Source organism: Eubalaena glacialis, chromosome 5 (genome assembly GCF_028564815.1).
Source record: "Eubalaena glacialis isolate mEubGla1 chromosome 5, mEubGla1.1.hap2.+ XY, whole genome shotgun sequence".
Lineage (NCBI taxonomy): Eukaryota > Metazoa > Chordata > Mammalia > Artiodactyla > Balaenidae > Eubalaena > Eubalaena glacialis.
The window spans coordinates 50,282,658-50,298,926 of record NC_083720.1 but is presented as its reverse complement, the minus strand read 5'-3'; positions in this window follow the sequence as shown (position 1 = coordinate 50,298,926).

Here is a 16,269-nt window from a genome sequence, read left to right as displayed (position 1 = left end):
AGAGCTAAGGAGTGCCCTCAATGATCTGCTAGTCCTTCAGTCCTGGCCTCTTTTTAGTATGATTTCTTCCCTTCTCTATTATTCTCCTTTAGAAATGTTATAGTAAGACTATTCAGCCTCCTACAGGAAATCTTCCACCCATAATTATTAAAACACAAGTAAACATGTACCCCCAAAGCTTGAGGGAAAAACCATATTTCAAGTAAAACCTTCAGGACTGCCTGGCAAGCCACTTTGCATGTGCCCAGGGCTCAGAACAACCACCACTAGGACAACTGATATTCAGGGATGTTTTCTTTGTCATTGCTGGACAGGAAAGACCTTTCTCAATGATTTTCTGTCACCACTTGAAAGTGATAAGTTCTATGAACAGTTTAACGGCCAAATCAAGGATTTCTGGATACCCCATGGAGGGGATTCTCAATTTTGTTGTGCTCCCAGTACATCTCATAGGTATGCTTTGAGGACACGTTGATGTTCAAATTTTCACCAGGGCTCAGATTCGTCTATTTCTCTTGGAACAGCTCGCACAGGCAGAGCTCAGCTGAGACTAGAGATAAAGAATCTTAGGAAGCTGACAATCAATATAATACAGGGCCTCAGTTTTAGCTTATGGGGACAGAAAGCTTTTTTGTTTAAGGTCTAAATTTTTTAAGCCTTAATAAATTTGAATAATAGGAACTGTACAGTGGGGAAATACACCAGAAAATAAAAATGACATGTAGCGTTCCTCAGCTAACAGGAATGAGTTGCTTCATGCAGCCAAGGTATCGTGTTGCCTGTTTTCTGGTTTTTTTTGTTTGTTTGTTTCATTTTTTACAGCATTAAATACTTAAACTATAGTATTCTTTCCTGACACTCTATTACTCTTGAAGTAGGTACAGCCCCTCTTAGCCAAAAGGCTTCATCCATCCACCCAGAATTGGAACCAACTGAGAAAAATGGCAGCTCCGATTCCCCCCAAAAAATGACAGAGTGCCAAAACACCATAGAATTGTTCTCACCCAATTTTTCTGTAAAAGTCTGATTTGTGGCCTATCAATAGTCTGCACTGAGTTCTTCATGTCACCATGATTATTGGAGGTCAGAGATTTGGCCCCTCCTCCCTCTGGGAAGCCTTCCCCAATCTTTGGGCATCTGTTCATCGGACACACTAGCTAGAGATGGACGATCGTGATGAGAGCTGAGAAAAAGTTTTAAATCTCAGAGGGTTTTTTTTCAGTTTACAAAATGCTTTCAGATATATAATTTGATTTGTAACAACCTTGTTATAAGAACACGCATTCTATAATGAGGGAAGAAACTTAGAGCAGTTCAATGGCAAGACTAAGATGATCAAGGCATTTAAACAGTAGCACTGGAAGCTCTACTTGCATCTTCTGATTCTTAGGCCAGTGCTCTTGCCACCTACCTTGCCACCATTAATGTTAGTTGACTCACTGGAATATACCAAGGCCTCTCAAAGTGGTCAGCATCTGGCAACTCTTGAGAAATGCAAATTCTCAGGGCTTTCTCTAGACGTGCTGAATCAGAAATTCAGGGATGGGTCCAGCAATCCATGTTTTAACAAGACCTGTAGGTGATACTAATGCCCACTAATGTTTGAGAACCACTGGCATTTGCTAAACATTGTAGCCCACATAATACTATGATTGCCGTATAATTTTCCATCAAACTTCTTAAGGATCAAGCAATATGCTCGTACTTACAGTAACCATAAAGCCATCCCAGGAAATAGTCCCTATATCAATAGTTTTTATATCAAGCCTCCAGAAAACCTCAAAGCCACGAGGAGAAGAATGTTTAAAGCTTATCCACACAATGCAGGTGACGTGGCCATTATTTGTAGCTTCCCTTCCCCTTATTCCCTACCATTTGGAGATAAAGAAAATTATTATTATCTCTTGAAGTCAAGATCGTCCAACTATTCAATTTTGTCAAAGTAAAAAAATCTTTACCTTAGCTATGCAAATTATTTTTCAAGGGTCTTCAATTCTTTCTCAGTCTGCCCAGAACTGTGTTTTTATCCAATTCATAGGCAGTCAGAAAGAGTGATTACTTCTTCCCACCCCTTGCCCACTTCAGGGGCACTGTAAACATAAACTCTTTCAAGGGCTTTATTCCACTGTAGTTTGAAATGTGCATGCCTTGGATTTCATCAAGAAAAAAGAAGGGAGGTTAGGCCCCCCTGTCACATGCTCCATAGGACTCTGTGCTTCTCCTTTACAGTCCTCATCACACTTCTAATTACTTGTTCAATGTCACTGTCTAATTACTTGTTCCCCACATGTTCTCAATTAAGACTTTTAGAGGCCCTAAGCTCTGACAGGATAATGGTGTCTACTCCAACACCATATGGATTTTGAAATTAAGGAAAAAAAATCAAAACTTTCAAATAAGTTTAAGATGTCCAGCAAGGTTTTATTTCCCATCATGACTGCTTCGATGCTTTGATCCAAATATCATATACCAAGTTTAATTTTTAAAAGAGGGCCAGAAGGCAGCTCCTTGGCTGGTGCCCTAAGCATGTGTTGGTATTCCTTTGGAAAATCCCACACCATTTCCACATAAATTGTAAGTTTCATGAGGACCAAAGCTGTATCTGTCTTGGTCACAACATAGTCTTACAATGCCTGAGGTAAGATAGGTTCTTAATAAATATCTGATGAAAGGATATGAGAATGAGTGAGTGAGCAAGTGGGTGAGTGAATGAGTGAGTAGGACAGAGCAATAGAAGAGAATGAGGTAGAAAAGATAAAGTGACAGGGAGAAAAGGAGGAGGAAAGGAAAAGAGGGGGGTAAGGAGGCAGAAGAGAGAGAAAGAAGGCAGAAGAGAGGAAGGAAATAAAACCAGTTGGTTACTATCTTAATTTTGCTATAGTTTACAGAAAAGGTGTACCGGTACTAGACACTCTAGTCCATTGTTAGAGCTCGAAGAATTATCTGGTTCATTATTGCTTAATTCCAGAATAAATGTTGCCCTCATCCTTTTATAGAGTTATGAACTAGGTATTTACTTGCACGGCACAATTTTCAAATACGTGACAGCCCGTTGCTCACATTGTCTTTGTCATGGAATTAGGGAAATGTAGCATAAGCTTTAAATTTGCAGCTGCCGTCCAATCAGTGAGGAGGGCCCACCGTGCAGATAGCGCTGTGATACATGAAGTTAGCTATTCAACTGTTACAGTCCTTGGCACTTTTGATTTCTGTCACCCTGGAAAATGAACAGCATTTGTGCTGACAGCTTTTTTTTTTTCCCAATTCATCCCTTACTAATGAAGCTATTCCAAACCGAGGTGTGCATTTAAATAAATTTTACAAGCCATATCAAAACAGCAATGTTAACAGTACTTGTTGCCAAAAAACCCCATGCAAATTACAGGGAACTTACACATGCAAAACATTTAGCCAAAATGGGGCTTTTAGACGACATCAATCTTATAAGGTGTAAACACACAGCAATGATATTCAGACCTTTTTTTTCTCCTTTTTCTTGGTAAGAACAAAAGTATGCTTTGGCACAGCGTGCAAATTCATCAAATAAGCACCCAAGAATGGTTGTATTGCACAGTCTAAAGTTTAGTAGAGAAGGCCCATATGCTGTATGAAAAAGCTCCTATATCGTTAGGTCCCCAGGTCCTAATGTGACAAGGATATTATTATCCACTAGTCAAAAAGCCTTTTATAAAGATATTTTCCCCCTTAGCCCTGTTATTTTAATTTGTGCACAGATTTTAGCACAGGCAATTTCCCCATGCAAGGGCCTTTCACTAATAGAACTATACTATCTTAGCTCAGGATGGCCTTTGGTTCTTAGTCCACTGGGTTCAAAAGATTATTTCCTTGTGCTGCAAAGTTTTCCACACCACCCAGGAGCCCACCATTATCTGCACGAAACACCCCAACCTGCTACATCCTCCAAGAGGTTACACAGCTGGGCCCAGCATGAAAATGACAAGCATTAGAAAACTTCAAGAGTTTATTTTCCTCTGGCTGGGCATCTTGGCTTCTGGACTCCCGTCAATGTCATCACAATGCATGCCTTTCAATAAAAAGTGATCTTAACAGGATTAAATGTAATTTAGAGTCAATAAGAAGTTTGCCATCGGGCAGAATTATAATAGACAGTGTGATCAGAAAGAAGAGAATCTGGAAGGTTTTCAGAGCCCATTCTACTGTAAAAATGAAACTCAGAGAAGAGAAAAAAATTTTATTCTCAGCCAAACCCTTTCACTAGTTCCATCTTGCACACAAATCAATTCACAGTCTATTAAAATAGTAAGAACCATGTATTGTCATTTACGGGGAGGAAAAGAAGAGAGAGAGAAAAAAAACAAGTGTGATTTCTACACCAGTCTTCTTTGTTGCTATGCAAGTGGTAAATCAAATGTTTTCGGTTCTGCCTGATGTGTGACCTGAACCCACAAGAGGCCCCTGGAGCCCAGCACAGAATTATATTTGAAGCAGGACAGTTCCCAAATCATCACTCAGCAGCCAGCAGCTTTAGGAAGGCAATTCACTCTTCTGGAAGGCAGTCCTCCATCCCCTGGGCAGGATGGACCTGGTAAAGTAATGGAGGAATTGAGCACTGGATTGGAACTCTAGCCCAGGGAAGGATAACCCTCCTCTGCCAGAAGGATGAGCTTTTGCTTTCTTGGAGCTGCCAATGGATGCCCTTCACTGAATCACTGCTCTAGTACAGATGGAAGGGATAAGGAAGCAAAGTAGGCATGTAGCAAGAGGTGACTGCCTCAAATTATTTCCCTAACTTTCGAGTCTTTGCACTAATATTAATAGAAAAAAATAATAATAGCTACCACTTAATGGATAGCGTAATTACCACTTAGTGGAGGGTGTCCTAAGTTATCTTATGTGTACCACCTCATTTAAGTTCTCACTACAGTCCTATAAAGTAGGTAGTTTTATTTTAATTCTCACTTTACAGATGAGGGAAAGAAAAATCAGAGGTCGGAGTTAGTCTCTTGAGGGTGTGTGTTCCATAATCACTGGGGCTGTGATCAAACCCTGGGTTAGCTGGTGTTATCCACGCGCTTAACACATCTGCTCAACTGGCAACTGGAAATGCAGCAGTTTTATCTTGGGAATAATTTTGGTTTGGTCAATGCCATTGCTGGGAAGAGTAACTAATTTATTAAAAGAGATTCAAAAACAAAACAGCCTGCATGAGTGCAGAAACAAAGAACATAATGTTTGGTATAAACAATGGAAGTCTTAGGAAAGAAAGAAGCTACACTTCTACTACTTTGTGAAATGACTAGCCATGAAATATGGAAAATCAACTAAAGCTTCAGAGACACAGAAGATCTTATACTGAAATGTTGTGGTTTGGCTAAATCGTGTGTCATTGAAAATAAGTGGGAGCCAAAAGCCCCGGTGCCAGGCTTGATTCTGCCACAACTTCATCATTAAAAATATGAAGTAGCGTTTTGATGTTTGGAAACAGACTGTCTGGTTGCAACACTGGCTCCACTACTTACTAGCTCTATGGTTTAGGCAAGTTACTTACCTTTTCTCTGCCTCAGTTTATTCATCTGCAAAATGAGGATAATAGTTGTAGAATTTGCATCATAGTAAAGGATTAAAGGAGTTAATCTACATCTTAAGTTTCCATTGCAAATAAGAATTTGCCTAACATCCATTACATCACTGATTTAATACACATTTATAAGTTGCTTAGCTATGTCAGATATCATGCTCGGTACTAGAAATATTAAGATAAGACCTCAAAGTTGTTTGCCATCGAGAAGGGCAAACAAAAAACATTATGTGTGAGAGAGATATAATAAATTGATGAGTATAGACTAGAGGTAACAATTGGTTTATAAGTATCTAGAAAGTGTAACAAGTACTTAAAGAATAGTTGTTGCCATGATGTGTTTAAAGTATCACCTAGAAGGAGTGAAGTGTATACTTGTCAATTTCTGTCACTTGTACCATTGTTTCCTTACAGAGCCATCACTGGCTTATCTATGTCCATTACTCCAACACCCAGTGAATCACCTGACCGCTGACATTTGTCTTTAAAAATATGTTCTAATAATAAAAGAAAACAGAAGCTAAGTAAGAAAATTTAGGAACAAATTATAAAGAAGGAAAAAATTTTCACACCACAACCCAGAGAGAGAGATAAAAGGAAATATCAGGACATTAACAGTGGTTATTTCTTTCTTATCTTTTATCTCCATCACCTCCATATACGTTGATTATATTTCTATAGCTAATATATACTCTGAATATATTAACTCTTCCCACGTACAATTTTAAAACTTTTGGTGGGGGGGGGGAAGGGAATAATTTTAGATTTACAAAAGAGTTGCAAAGAGAGTCCAGAGAATTTTATATTCTTCACCCAGCTTCCCCTAATGTTAACTTCTTACATAACCATGGAATATTTTTCAAAACTAAGAAGTTAACAATAGTAAAGTACTATTAATTAAACTGAAGACTTCATTTGGATTTCCAGGTTTTTCCACTAATGTCCTTTTTTCTGTTCCAGGACTCAATCCAAGGGACCATGTTGCATTTCAGTTCCTGAGTACTTTTGATACATTACTTATAATTATACATTAACTGTTCATTTATGCACTTCCCACCTTAACCAGGGCCCTTAACACATCAACTGTATTCTTCTGCGAAGAAGCTTTCTATCTGGTTCCTACATCCCCAGTTCTGTGCCATCTTTCAACATGCTGCTTTTAAATCATCACCATCCTGTCCAGAAATCTTTAGCCTTTTGCTCTAAGAGGAAACCAGAAAGTCTTTAAAGAACATTAGAGATTCTCCACATTCTGCTCCCAACCTGCCCATCCTCTCCCCTGAGGAGAGCTGACGTAGACCCTGCCTCCCACCTCCAACAAGCTTTATGCTTTCCACCTCCGTATTTTTACATGTAATATTTATATTATTTTTATATTACATTATTTTCCTTGCCCATGGAGTCATATCCGACCACGCCATCTAGCAGAGAACTCTCTCTGTTCTTACCATCTGGAAAATTCACCCAGAATCGTTTGTTATCGTTTCATGTCCCTCTCCTAGTTCCCAAACCAGACCATGAGCTTCTTTTAGAGAAGAACTGTCTTGTCTGCAGTACTGCATCTCTACAATGTAATGCACAGTTTAGTTTAATAAATATGTATTGATTAGGCTGCTAGAAACCTTCACTTCTAATGATTATAAAAATAATGACAACTGTTTGCCATTCCAATATGTTGACTGGTTTCCAGTCCAATATGTAAGGAGCCTGCAAGTCATTGCTCCCATCCTAAGGACAAGAAGAAAGTCAAACAAACTGAAAATTAACAGTTCTTCTTAGATCCATCAGACAATTGAGGTAACAGGGGAAAATGTTGCCACAAAAAATTGGAGAGATGGTGAATCACAAGTTCCCAGAGCAGAAAACTCTGCAGGAACCAGAGGGAGTGAACAAGTATGAAAGTTAAACATAATGGCTCACACTCATTGTGCCCAACCTCTCTGAACATGTGACATCCATCAGCTTGTTAAACTCTCACAACAGCCTTATGAGGAGCCCGTGTTACAGATAGGGAACAGGGACACCCAGTAAGGTACTTAATGTCACTTGGCTAGTACGTGTCAGAGCCAGGATTTAAATGCGGGTGAATTGGCTCTTAATAATTACACTATATTGGCCTCAAACCAGGTACCAATACCATCACTCAGGCAAAATCACATAAGACAGTCGTGGGTCAGGTGACACTTAGAGACCCTGGGAAATCCTGGGACAATGGGCTCCATTTACACTCCACAAGAGACACTCATTAACTCTCACCATTGGGAATCTAACCCATCGCTTCCACCATCTCCCCATCTCATCTACTGCCACAGTCTATTATGTTTCTTCTCCCTTCCTGCTGCCGTAACCCATAATTCTAAAGCCCACCATAAAGTGTCTCTACATCAAAATATCTTCTGATTTCATGCTTTAAGGCTCATCATGCTTTGTGCTCTGTACTATATCCCTCCCAGGACAACTGGAACCTAAAATATCATGATCAGTGATGAATATGTGTTCTCCAGGTAAGGAGTATTGCTAGTAATTAAACAGTATTAATTCCATCAGTTTTGATTTATTCTGCTCTTTCAATAATGAAGTTCAATCTTCTATTTTCTTTCTGCCTTGCTCCAAGCAATAGAATTGATGTTTGAGGATTATCATATAAATCTACTTTTTGGTCAGCCAGTGCTGGGGAATTTTTTCAATATATTACAAATGTATTCATTACTCTCTCGTTCATAAAAATAATTAAAAACTACAGGCCGAATACAAATTCCCAGACCACAAAAGCCTGACTGGCACTCCACTGCCAAATACCAAGGTTGCCAGTGTCTTAGTTTACGGGTTTCTTAATGAGAACTTGTACTGCTCATTCAATAAAGGACTTAAGTGGACATTTCCTGGTGGTGTTTGCAGGAGTTACAAAACAAAAGTCCTATACATCAAACTGAAAAGGGACTACTATTACTTTCTGCATGTTTTTAGCAATTCAGAAATGACTTACCCTAAAATGAAAACTATCAAAAAAAAATTCTTTAAAAGTGATCCCCAGGATGTTAATAACATGTGTTCACAATGCCACTTTTTTTTAAAAAGTCAAGGAAGGAAGGTAGAGAGAAATACAAGTAGATTCAATCCATCATTGTGATATCCAAGTTTCTTCTTAGATAAAACACACATAAAACATGTGCTATACAAGCCTCAGATGACCTTCAAGACATCTAAGTACAGTGTATATGGATTTTTAAGTATAATCAACAACTCCTGTTTTTCCATTTAAAGAATACAAATTCCGTTTCTTTGACAGGCAACAGCAAATCAATTCTGTTCTCAAATGCTAAAACAAGCAAATAAAAAAAAGATTAATTAAAATACTACAAGCGCTAATAGGGTTTTGGCTGGTGGACTTTTTTTTCTTCACTTTAACTTATGGCAATTTTGTTTTGTTTGTTTTGACACTTTTTAAATTAATTAATTAATTTATTTTTTAACATCATTATTGGAGTATAATTGCTTTAAACTGTTGTGTTACTTTCAGCTGTATAAAAAAGTGCATCAGCTATATGTATACATACATCCCCATATCCCCTCCCTCTTGCGTCTCCCTCCCACCCTCCCTATCCCACCCCTCTAGGTGGTCACAAAGCACTGAGCTGATCTCCCTGTGCTATGCAGATGCTACCCACTAGCTATCCATTTTACATTTGGTACTCTATATATGTAAATGCTACCCTCTCACTTCATCCAGCTTACCCTTCCCACTCCCCGTGTCCTCAAATCCCTTCTCTACATCTGCATCTTTATTACTGTCTTGCCCATAGGTTCATCAGAACAATTTTTTTTTTTTAGATTCCATATATGTGTTAGCATACAGTATTTGTTTTTCTCTTTCTGACTTACTTCACTCTGTATGACAGACTCTAGGTCCATCCACCTCACAACAAATAACTCAATTTCGTTTGTTTTTATGCCTGAGTAATCCACTGTATACATGTGCCACACCTTCTTCATCCATTCATCTGTCGATGGACACTTAGGTTGCTTCCATGTCCTGGCTATTGTAAATAGTGCTGCAATGAATATTGTGGTACATGACTCTTTTTAAATTATGGTTTTCTCAGGGTATATGCCCAGTAGTGGGATTGCTGGGTCATATGGTAGTTCTATTTTAAGTTTTTAAGGAACCTCCATACTGTTCTCCATAGTGGCTGTATCAATTTACATTCCCACCAACAGTGCAGGAGGGTTCCCTATTCTCTACACCCTCTCCAGCATTTATTGTTTGTAGATTTTTTGATGATGGCCATTCTGACTGGTGTTAGGTGATACCCCATTTTAGTTTTGATTTGCATTTCTCTAATGATTAGTGATGCTGAGCATTCTTTCATGTGTTTGCTGGCAATCTGTATATCTTCTTTGGAGAAATGTCTATTTAGGTCTTCTTCCCATTTTTGGATTGAGTTGTTTGTTTTTTTGATATTGAGCTGCATGAGCTGCTTGTATATTTTGGAGATTAATCCTTTGTCAGTTGCTTCGTTTGCAAATATATTCTCCCATTCGGAGGGTTGTCTTTTCATCTTGTTTATGGTTTCCTTTGCTGCACAAAAGCTTTTAAGTTTCATTAGGTCCCATTTATTATTTTTGTTTTTATTTCCATTTCTCTAGGAAGTGGGTCAAAAAGGATCTTGCTGTGATTTATGTCATAGAGTGTTCTGCCTATGTTTTCCTCTAAGAGTTTGATAGCGTCTGGCCTTACATTTAGGTCTTTAATCCATTTTGAGTTTCTTTTTCTGTATGGTGTTAGGGAGTGTTCTAATTTCATTCTTTTACATGTAGCTGTCCAGTTTTCCCAGCACCAATTATTGAAGAGGCTGTCTTTTCTCCACTGTATATTCTTGCCTCCTTTATCAAAGATAAGGTGACCATATGCCTGTGGGTTTATCTCTGGGCTTTCTATCCTGTTCCATTGATCTATATTTCTGTTTTTGTGTCAGTACCATACTGTCTTGATTACTGTAGGTTTGTAGTGTAGTCTGAAATCAGGGCACCTGATTCTTCCAGCTCTGTTTTTCTTTCTCAAGTTTGCTTTTGCCATTCGGGGTCTTTGGTGTATCCATACAAATTGTGAAATTTTTTGCTCTAGTTCTGTGAAAAATGCCATTGGTAGTTTGACAGGGATTACACTGAATCTGTAGATTGCTTTGGGTAGTAGAGACATTTTCACAATGTTGATTTTTCCAATCCAAGAACACGGTATATCTCTCCATCTGTTTGTACCATCTTTAATTTCTTTCATTGGTGTCTTACAGCTTCCTGCATACAGGTTTTTTGTCTCCTTAGGTAGGTTTATTCCTACGTATTTTCTTTTTGTTGCAATGGTAAATAGGATTGTTCCCTTCATTTCTCTTTCAGATTTTTCATCATTAGTGTATAGGAATGCAAGAGATTTCCGTGCATTAATTTTGTATCCTGCTACTCTACCAAATTCATTGATTAGATCTAGTAGTTTTCTGGTAGCATCTTTAGGATTCTGTATGTATAATATCATGTCATCTGCAAACGGTGACAGTTTTACTTCTTCTTTTCCAATTTTGATTACTTTTATTTCTTTTTCTTCTCTGATTGCTGTGGCTAAAACTTCCAAAACTATGTTGAATAATAGTGGTGAGAGTGGGCAACCTTGTCTTGTTCCTGATCTTAGAGGAAATGGTTTCAATTTTTCACCATTGAAAACAATGTTGGCTGTGGGTTTTGTCATATATGGCCTTTATTATGTTGAGGTAGGTTCCCTCTATGCCTAGTTTCTGGAGAGTATTTATCATAAATAGGTGTTGAATTTTGTCGAACGCTTTCTCTGCATCTATTGAGATGATCATATGGTTTTTCTCCTTCAATTTGTTAATATGGTTTATCACATTGGTTGATTTGCATATACTGAACGATCCTTGCATTCCTGGGATAAACTCCACTTGATCAGGGTGTGTGATCCTTTTAATGTGCTGTTGGATTCTGTTTGCTAGTATCTTGTTCAGGACTTTTGCATCTGTATTTGTCAGTGATATTGGCCTGTAGTTTTCTTTCTTTGTGGTATCTTTGTCTGCTGTTGGTATCAGGGTGATGGTGGCCTCGTAGAATGAGTTTGGAAGTGTTCCTCCGTCTGCTACATTTTGGAAGAGTTTGAGAAGGATAGGTGTTAGCTCTTCTCTAAATGTTTGATAGAATTCACCTGTGAAGCCATCAGGTCCTGGGCTTTTGTTTGTTGGAAGATTTTTAATCACAGTTTCAATTTCAGTTTTTGTGATTGGTCTGTTCATATTTTCTATTTCTTCCTGGTTCAGTCTTGGAAGGTTATGCTTTTCTAAGAATTTGTCCATTTCTTCCAGGTTGTCCATTTTATTGGCATAGAGTTGCTTGTAGTATTCTCTTAGGATGCTGTGTATTTCTGTGGTGTCTGTTGTAACTTGTTCTTTATCATTTCTAATTTTATTGATTAGAGTCCTCTCCCTCTTTTTCTTGATGCGTTTGGCTAATGGTTTATCAATTTTGTTTATCTTCTCAAAGAACCAGCTTTTAGTTTATTGATCTTTGCTATCATTTTGTTCATTTCTTTTTCACTTATTTCTGATCTGATCTTTGTGATTTCTTTCCTTTTACTAACTTTTGGGGTTTTTTTGTTCCTCTTTCTCTCGTTGCTTTAGGTGTAAGATTACTTTGTTTATTTGAGATTTTTCTTGTTTCCTGAGGTAGGATTGTATTGCTATAAACTTCCCTCTTAGAACTGCTTTTGCTGCATCCCATAGGTTTTGGGTCATCGTGTTTTCATTGTCATTTGTGTCTAGGTATTTTTTGATTTCCTCTTTGATTTCTCCAGTGATCTCTTGGTTATTTAGTAGTGTACTGTTTAGCCTCCATATGTTTGTATTTTTTACAGTTTTTTTCCTGTAACTGATATCTAGTCTCATAGCGTTGTGGTTGGAAAAGATACTTGATACGATTTCAATTTCTTAAATTTACAAAGGCTTGATTTGTGACTCAAGATATAATCTATCCTGGAGAATAGTCCATGAGCACTTGAGAAGAAAGTGTATTCTGTTGTTTTTGGATGGAATGTCCTATAAATATCAAATAAGTCAATCTTATTTAATGTGTCATTTAAAGCTTGTGTTTCCTTATTTATTTTCATTTTGGATGATCTGTCCACTGGTGAAAGTGGATTGTTAAAGTCCCCTATTATGATTGTGTTACTGTTGATTTCCCCTTTTATGACTGTTAGCATTTGCCTTATGTATTGAGGTGCTCCTATGTTGGGTGCCAAAATATTTATAATTGTTATATCTTCTTCTTGGATTGATCCCTTGATCATTATGTAGTGTCCTTCTTTGTCTCTTGTAATAGTCTTTATTTTGAAATCTATTTGTCTGATATGAGAATTGTTACTCCAGCTTTGTTTTGATTTCCATTTGCATGGAATATCTTTTTCCATCCCCTCACTTTCAGTCTATATGTGTTCCTAGGTCTGATGTGGGTCTCTTGTAGACAGCATATGTACGGGTCTTGTTTTTGTATCCATTCAGCCAGTCTATGTCTCTTGATTGGAGCATTTAATCCATTTACATTTATGGTAATTATCGATATGCATGTTCCTTTTACCATTTTCTTAATTGTTTTGAGTTTGTTTTTGTACGTCTTTTCCTTCTCTTGTGTTTCCTGCCTAGAGAAGTTTCTTTAGCATTTGTTGTAAAGCTGGTTTGGTGGTGCTTAATTCTCTTAACTTTTGCTTGTCTGTAAATATTTTAATTTCTCCATCGAATCTGAATTAGCTCCTTGCTGGGTAGAGTAATCTTGGTTGTAGGTTTTTCCCTTTCATCACTTTAAATATGTCCTGCCACTCCTTTCTGGCTTGCAGAGTTTCTGCTGAAAGATCAACTGTTAACCTTATGGGATTCCCTTCTACGTTATTTGTTGCTTTTCCCTTGCTGCTTTTAATATTTTTTATTTGTATTTAATTTTTGAAAGTTTGATTAATATGTATTTTGGCATGTTTCTCCTTGGATTTATCCTGTATGGGACTCTCTGCACTTCCTGGACTTGATTGACTATTTCCTTTCCCATGTTAGGGAAGCTTTTGACTATAACCTCTTCAAATATTTTCTCAGACCATTTCTTTTTCTCTTCTTCTTCTGGGATCCTTATAATTTGAATGTTGGTGTGTTTAATGTTGTCCCAGAGGTTTCTGAGACTGTCCTCAATTCTTTTCATTCTCTTTTCTTTATTCTGCTCTGTGGTAGTTATTTCCACTATTTTATCTTCCAGGTCACTTATCTGTTCTTCTGCCACAGTTATTCTGCTATTGAGTCCCTCTAGAGAATTTTTAATTTCATTTATTGTATTCTTCATCATTGTTTGTTTGCTCTTTAGTTCTTCTAGGTCCTTGTTAAACGTTTCTTGTATTTTCTCCATTGTATTTCTGAGATTTTGGATCATCTTTACTATCATTACTCTGAATTCTTTTTCAGGTAGACTGTCTATTTCCTCTTCATTTGTTTGGTGTGGTGGGTTTTTACCTTGTTCCTTCATCTGCTGCATATTTCTCTGTCTTCTCATTTTGTTAAACTTACTATGTTTAGGGTCTCCTTTTTGCATGCTACCAGTTCGTAGTTCCCGTTGTTTCTGGTGTCTGCCCCCAGTGGATAAGGTTGATTCAGTGACTTGTGTAGCCTTGCTGGTGGAGGGGACTAGTGCCTGTGTTCTGGTGGGTGGGTGCTGGATCTTGTCTTTGGGTTGGGCAGGACCGTGTCCGGTTTTGTGTTTTGGGGGTGTCTGTGAACTTAGTATGATTTTAGGCAGCCTCTCTGCTAATGGGTGGGGTCGTGTTCCTGTCTTGCTAGTTGTTTGGCATGGGGCATCCAGCACTGGTGCTTGATGTTGGTTGGGTGGATCTGGGTCTTAGCATTGAGATGGAGATCTTTGGCAGAGCTCCGCCAATTGATATTACTTTGTGCCGTGAGGTCTCTGGTGGTCCAGTGTCCTGAACTCAGCTCTCCCACCTCAGAAGCTCAGGCCTGACGCCAGACCAGAGCACCAAAACCCTGTCAGCCACATGGCTCAGAAGAAGAGCGAGAAAAAAAGAAAGAAAAAAAATAATAATAAATAAAATTTTATTTAAATTAAAAAAAATTTAATTAATAATAATAAAAAATAAAAGAGAGTAACCAAACCAATAAACAAATCCATGAGTGATAAGAAGCGCTAAAAGCTATACTAAGATAAACATAAAAATCAGAAACAAATCAGTTGCAGACAGCAAACCCTATTCTACAGTTGCTCCTAAAGTCCACTGCCTCAATTTTGGGATGATTCGTTGTCTATTCAGGTATTCCACAGATGCAGGGTACATCAAGTTGATTGTGGGAATTTAATCCACTGCTCCTCAGGCTGCTGGGAGAAATTTCCCTTTCTCTTCTTTGTTCTTAGAGCTCCTGGGGTTCAGCTTTTTGATTTGGCCCCACCTCTGCATGTAGGTCACCCTTAGGCATCTGTTCCCCACCCAGAAAATAGGGGGTTAAAGCAGCGGCTGATTAGGGGACTCTTGCTCACCCATGCCGGGGGGAGGGAGGAGTACGGTAGTCATAATTGGAATGTGGGGTGAGCCTGAGGCAGCAGAGGCCAACATAACATTGCAACAGCCTGAGGCACGCCGTGTGTTCTCCCAGGGAAGTAGTCCCTGGATCACAGGACCCTGGCAGTGGTGGGCTGCACCAGCTCCCTTTGGCGGTGGGTGGTGGGGGATGTGGATAGTGACCTGTGCTTGCACACAGGATTCTTGGTGGCTGCAGCAGCTGTGTTAACGTTTCATGACCGTCTCTTGATGTCCAAACTGATAGCTGTGGCTCACACCCGTCTCTGGAGCTCATTTAGGCCGTGCTCTGCCTTCTGTGGGCAGACAGGGAAGGAATCCCCTCTCCTTGTGCACCTTGAAACAATAGTCTCTTGCCTCTTAGGCAGGTACAGACTTTTTCCTGGACTCCCTCCCGGCTAGCTGTGGTGCACTAGCCTCCTTCAGGCTGTGTTCATGCAGCCAACCCCTGTCCTCTCCCTGGGATTCGTACTCCGAAGCCCGAGCCTCAGCTCTCAGCCCCCACCTGCCCCAGCGGGTGAGCAGACAAGCCTCTCAGGCTGGTGAGTGCTAGTTGGCACCAATCCTCTGGGCGGGAATCTCTCCGCTTTGCCCTCTGCACCCCTATTGCTGTGCTCTCTTCCGTGGCTCCGAAGCTTTGCCCCCTCCTACCCACCGTCTCCGCCAGTGAAGGGTCTTCCTAGTGTGTGGAAACTTTTCCTCCTTCACAGCTCCCTCCCAGAGGTGCAGATTCTGTCCCTATTCTTTTGTCTCTGTTTTTCCTTTTTTCTTTTCCCCTACCCAGGTACGTGGGGAGTTTCTTGCCTTTTGGGAAGTCTGAGGTCTTCTGCCAGCGTTCAGTAGGTGATCTGTAGGAGTTGTTCCACATGTAGATGTATTTCTGATGTATTTGTGGGGAGGAAGGTGATCTCCACGTCTTACTCCTTTGCCATCTTGAAGGTCCCCCACCTACGGCAATTTCAATTTACAGGGCTAATTAGAGAAGCATCTTTGGTTTGATCCATCTCTTGGGACAAAGAGCTGGCCTTTCAAATGCAGCAGAGATCTGCAGAGGCCACAGCATTGTGAGGCAGCCCAGCCACTGATGCTA